A 6,474-nucleotide genomic window follows, 5' to 3' on the forward strand; every position below is an offset into this window, starting at 1 on the left:
GTTTGTATCTGTTGAACAATGTTTTTATGTTTTCAGGTTGTAGTCTCCGTTGCTTGAGTCAACGCCGTAAGACAATGTTATTTTACTTATGTTTTAAAACTTAATCCTATGGATGATCTTGCATGGTTTTTAATTCATATAGCTTTGTTATGATTAAGCTATGGTATTAAGAAGTCACACCAAATTAACCACGCTTCCGCAAAGCCAGGGTGTGACACCGCATGAACCGCACACCGCATGAACCGCTCACCGCATGGATCACACATTCGTATGACGCACACTGTCCAACCGTACACACCTGAAATTCACATTGTACAACCATGTACTGCATAACCGCATACTCATGAGGTCGCACATTCTTATCTGTATCCCACACTCATGAGGATGTCGCACATCTATAGTGGGCCGCACCCCCACATTGTACTTCTTTGGGCTTTTGTTATGGATCCATGTTTGACTTGCATGATTTACATGCTATGTGACGACTTTACTTGCATGCTATCTGCTAGTTGTGTGTAGAATATACATGAATTATTTGTACATAAGTCCTAATGCTGGTAACCATAATAGGACTGGTTGACCATACTAGCTCGAATAATTTAATCTGCCGAGCTAAGCTAAGGTGAGTTCACAACTTTTACTAAAAACATGTATTCTCGGTGGTTGGGAACCTCACTTTCCCTGGTTTGGGATTGCCTAGTATTCCTGGTTTGGAATACTGTTAACCTCGCTTTCCCTGGTTTGGGATTGCCTAGTATTCCTGGTTTGGAATACTGTTAACCTCACTTTCCCTGGTTTAGGATTGCCTAGTATTCCTGTTTTAGAATACTGTTAAATGATATTTATACTGCATGTCTTTAGCGGACTAAACGAACTCTATCTGAAAGTCCCCACACATTATACCGATTAATCGCCGGGGCCTGGCGAACGGGATATTAGTTGATACTTGATAGTGCTATTAGGTTTGACAAACCTCACACCGTGCCTGGGAGGACGGGCATGAACTTTTATGCCCGGGAAACTGGTCAATGATGATAGACATTGACCTGGGGCACAAACAACTTAAACAGTCAAGTTTCGGTACCACACAGTTTAGTAGCTTAAATATGGGGTAGCTCCCCATGACATGATTTATAGATGAGTAATTTGACAACCTGTGTTTTTGAAAAAAAAAACACTGAAAACCGTGAACTCGCAAACTTTATGTTGATACACTATTGTATGCTTTGCAGGTCGTTAGGTACATCGTAAGAGCTTGCAATGGAAGAGTGTCGTGGTTGCGTAGAACTGTTTGTTGGGTTCTTGTTAAACACTTATGGTTTTTAAACAATTGTTTAGAATTTAATCATTTTGCTTCCGTTGTTAACTTAAACATTGTTTTGGACTTTGAATACTTAGTCACTGATCATATTGATGGTGATGGGTTTTCCTTATATTAATTAATTGATTCAATATAACTAGTGGCATGATCCTGGTCAATCACACGCCTCGCGGTAAAACCCCGCATGTGGAATTTGAGGATGTGACATTTTCGGTATTCCATTAGTACTAATCGAGTTATCGATGGAATTGATTTCTTTTTAATTTTTAATACCTTTTATCAAGTTTCATCGATAATTTATTGATATTTATAGACAAACCACTTCCATGATAATAATTAAATCTCAATCACAACCAAATTGGTGCATCACAACTATACTTGGGTGCTGTTTGTTTTTTCAGAGGTAAAATGTCTGCAGTCTGCGAATCACATCTCAAGACATCTATAGCAGAAGAGGTGGACCAAATATCTACAGTCTGCAAGAAGAAGACTGTTTGTTTTTTTAACTTCTGCAAGTTGCAGAAATTTTAATTACCAATTTATCACAATGAACATCTAAAACAACATAATAGACATGAATAACAATAAAAAATTTTAACAACACACACCAAAATTCAGCAAAGTAACACCACAATTCTGAAAATTAACACCAAAAAACAGAAAAACTAACATCAAAAATCCGAAAAACTAACATAAAAAATTCTAAAAAATAACACCACATTTATGAAAATTAACACCGAAGATCTGAAAACTAGCACCAAATTTATGAAAACTAACACCAAAAATTGGTGGGATGCGGCTACTGTTAATGTTGACGTCGGAGGGATGTGGCTCCGTTGGGATGTTGAAGTTGATAAAACTCGACGTTCATAAAACTCCGGTGGGATGTGGCTCGGTGGAATTTTGTCGTTGAAGGTGAAGACGAGGCGGCAGGTGACGTGGTGGCGGTAGGTGAATAGGTGGCTTCGGTGGGGAGGGTGCCGCTGAGTGGAAGGGTGGCGGCGGTTGAGGAGATGGGGTGAAGGAGAAGGGATGGAGTGGTGCTAGGGTTTGTAGGTGAAACAGTGTGTTTAGATTTTAGGGCAAGAAAAGAGTTTGCAGATCCAAAAAGAGGACATCACACATCTGCACCAAAAAGAGGACGCATAGAGGTTTTTTAATGAAAGATCTTCGAGAAAACAAACAGTCTGCAAACCCAAACGTCTACGCAACGCAGACATAAGAGGCCCGGAAACTCTTCTCTGAAAAAACAAACAACCCTTGGTGAATCAAGATACTTGATCAATATTGTCAACAATGGCTATTCACAACTAGATGTGACAATTCAAACACAACATAATCATCGAAGTTGATGTTGTGATAAATTTAACAGTCATGTTCTCTTCTCACATATACTTCAAATCACACGTAAAGGATTTAACTACGTTGTGATGGCTCAAGGCTCACACACTTTTCGGAATATAGGACTATGTGTTTTCATAGTTACGTGGTCATGTTGTTTTTGTAACATGACTATATATGCAAAGATAAGTCAACACACGATTCCACCACTTGCTCTACATCAGGAAAGAGCAACTATTATGGTAACATTGATTTCACTTGTTCTTTAAGATTTTGTTTTCTCATTTGAGTGACAATGATTGAAGATTGGATCTCTTGGATCAAGATTTTGAGTTTTATCTATCCTCTTTAAGGGTGTACGGTGTGTTGATCGGTAAAGGGTGGCGATCGGTAAAGGGTGGCAAACCCCTTTACCGATCGGTAAACACCACCGCCAACATGTGTTTAATCACCAAAGTTTGCCAAATCGGTGGTGGCATGCCGAATCGGTAAGGGAGGAAGGAAAGAGATAGGGGGTGTGTGGGTGGGGTCCATTCCATCTCTCAACCAATCACACTTTTTCCTTTTTAAAAAAAAAAAAAAAAGTTTACCACTTTATCAAATGTCTAAACCATTGCTAACACTTTTCACTGATTGACATGGCAAGCTCTGATTGGCCGGTTTTTTAGTTTACCACTCCAAAATGTTTAACCACTCCTTACACCCTAATGTTCAAGTCGGATACTTTTCTTGTTTCTTTTATGTTCTACTTTCCTTTGACTTTCTAAGATAATACAAAACCTTATGCATGATTACTTTGACTTTCTAAGTTATGCATGATAACTAGATTTTGTTATTTATGGCGAACCGTTAGTTATATTATTCTTCATCTGATTCTAATGTGAAGTTTGATTACATTTCCATGTGTTTGTTGGGTATGCGACGGCTCAAGGACCGATCACCCTAGGGGCCCGAATTTTTTAAAATTATATACACACGCATTTTAAAAAAAAAAAAATCTGTTTATCTTGTTAAACACTTAAACTAATATATTTATTTTTAGTTTTAAGCCTATTTTTCATTAAACACTAAACCTGTTTTAATTTAAGCCTATTACTCTTTTATTCATCAAGACCCAATAAAGTTTAATCCCATTTAAACTTGGCCCAATAAGAGCCCTTTTTTCCACTTGCCTAAGAACCAAAAAATTTTCGAGGATTTCCAGGGACAGCCTGTTTGTTTCAGTCATGCAGGTTGATAACTTTCTTTTTAGTAACTATTTTACAAAGGATTTACAAATAATAGTTCTTTACAGATAATTAGCTATAGATATTTAATTAGGAGTAATTATTTGTGTCTTGGCAAAAGAACGTTTACTTAAATTAGATCTAGTGATCAGTGATTGCATAAAAAACTTTTTGTTAATTAACCTTCTCAAGTAAAGATATTTTGATACTTAACTTATACTTAGAGCATGTGTAGTGGGGGTTATGTAGATGTGAGTTATACGACATATGTAAGAAAGGGGGGGAGGGGGGGTATATAACTTGCGTGTGTAGTGGTTAGTTGTTATAATAACCCCTTTAATTATATATACATATATGTATGTATATATATATATATGTGTGTGTGTGTGTGAGAGAGAGAGAGAGAGAAACCTCCCCACAACACCGCTACATATATCACGGTTGGAGTTATAACCCCCATAACGCCTGGTGGGGGGGGGGGGGGGAGGGGCGGTGTTCCAGGCGCTATGAGGAGTTATAGCCCAATATAGCGCCTGTATAACCCCCTAGGGGCGGATCTATGTACAAACACCGGGTTCCCAGGAACCCGTCGGTTTATGATTTGTAATGAAAACTTATATAAAATATTGAAAAGGAACCTATAAATAAAATATAGGTGAACCCATAACCATAAATATGAAGTGCTCTGCTGGTTAAAACGCGCCGCTCATAACCTTAACACACAGTTTCCACCATTCAAAGTCTCCAAATCTATCACAGCCTCATTCTCTCGAGTGTGTGAATTGAAAAATTGTTATAATTTGTCGTTGTTTGCATGTTAAATTGTTAATTACTAGTATGTTGTGATTGTGTTGTAATGTGTTAAAAGCTTAGATTATTTTGATGTTACTTTTTAACTTGTTTTGTTGAAACTTAGAATTTAGCCATTTATGGATGTTAATTTTGAAGTAATTTGTTTTAACTCTGTTTGAAATTTTGATTAGTGATGTTGAATTGTAATACGTTGAAATTTGAATTTTGTATTTAGGTAGTATACAGAAGAAAGTTTCAAGTTTTTTTCCAAAGGTTACCACCAATTAACCTTGAATCATCATCTCCTATGTTCTTTTCATTATTCCAAACCTTGATAAGTCTTACTCGATTTGAACCATCAAACCAACCTGACTCAAAAAATTTTATGTTTAGTCATGAAATTTGAGCATCTAAAAAAGTTAATTTAGTGAAAAAATTTTTGGATCCGTCACTCTAACCATCTTAAAAAAAACAAGACATTCTTGATAGTTTGTGATTTTAATGTTAGTGACATTATTATCTAATTGGGTTTCAGTTTTCTGCTCGCCCATTTTTATCTTTTCTATATTTATATAAAAAAAAAGGTAGTTTTTGTCGTTTTGAATAGTCATTTCTTAGTCGGTTCACGTAATCAGGAATCTAAGGGTGTAAGGGGTGCTCACCTCTTAGGTGAGTCCCCCCTCTTACACACAACCAATCACATAGTGCCATGTCAACTCCCCTAATACACTCCCCTAATACCGATTTTTGATGGCGGCACTCCCCTATTAGGTGAGTTCAAAATTAATTTTTTTTTTGGTAAAATTATGGATGTTTAAAAATTAAATAAAAGACATTTCATTAAATTTAAAAAAAAATACATTCAAAGTAGAAAATAAAAAACACATTCAAAGTAGAAAATAAAAAACACATTCAAAGTAGAAAATAAAAAACACATTCAAAGTAGAAAATAAAAATTACATTAAAACTAGAAAACTAAAATTTTAGAAATCGCATGGCCACCCGTACTTGTTAGCGATTTCTCGCTTTCGGGCGAGGATGATCGGCAACATACTTGGCGGAACATCGTCGTGCGGCTTAAGGAATGTTTTCATATCTCGATCGAAATTGTAGTTTTTCATCGTCTCGAGTTGTGCCGATATGAGCTCGCGAGCCTCCGATGTGACAACTCGAACTTTAGACTTACTTTGTGTAACGTTACGTGCTATTGAGAACGCTATTAATTGAATAACTATGTGATTATGTTATTATGTGCATTGTGTGTTATATGTTTGTATGTTAATTGAGCCGAACCCAAACCGCACACTATAACCGGTCACACAAGCCATTCGGGCCACTCCTTGAAACCGGATCTCATTTGATAGCCGAGTTGGGCTCGGCCCACTTCCCACTTGCAAACACTAAACCAAGTTAGGAGGTTTTGTTTTCTCATTGTTGTTACAAAACACAAACACACACAACCCTACTTCTCTCTCTCGTCTCTCTCTCTCTCTCGGCTTGAGTTGAAACCCGACGGCAGGAACATCCACAACTCGGATCACCCTCTCCCCTCTCTAATTCGGTTAGTATGTTTTGATTCATGACCATTCGGATAGTTGTTGATGATAATATTCTTGTAACCGGTTAGTATGTTGATTATGCTAGTATGATGATAAGTTGTTAATGATAAAGTGTTTGAAATCGGCTCCTGTATGTTTATAAGATGATGATTGATTTGATGATAATTGATTGGGTTTTGTTAATCGGCCACCATGTTTTATACTCGGATTATTGCATGATATTGGTAGTGTGCAT

The sequence above is a fragment of the Helianthus annuus genome, chromosome 17 (assembly GCF_002127325.2).
Source record: "Helianthus annuus cultivar XRQ/B chromosome 17, HanXRQr2.0-SUNRISE, whole genome shotgun sequence".
Lineage (NCBI taxonomy): Eukaryota > Viridiplantae > Streptophyta > Magnoliopsida > Asterales > Asteraceae > Helianthus > Helianthus annuus.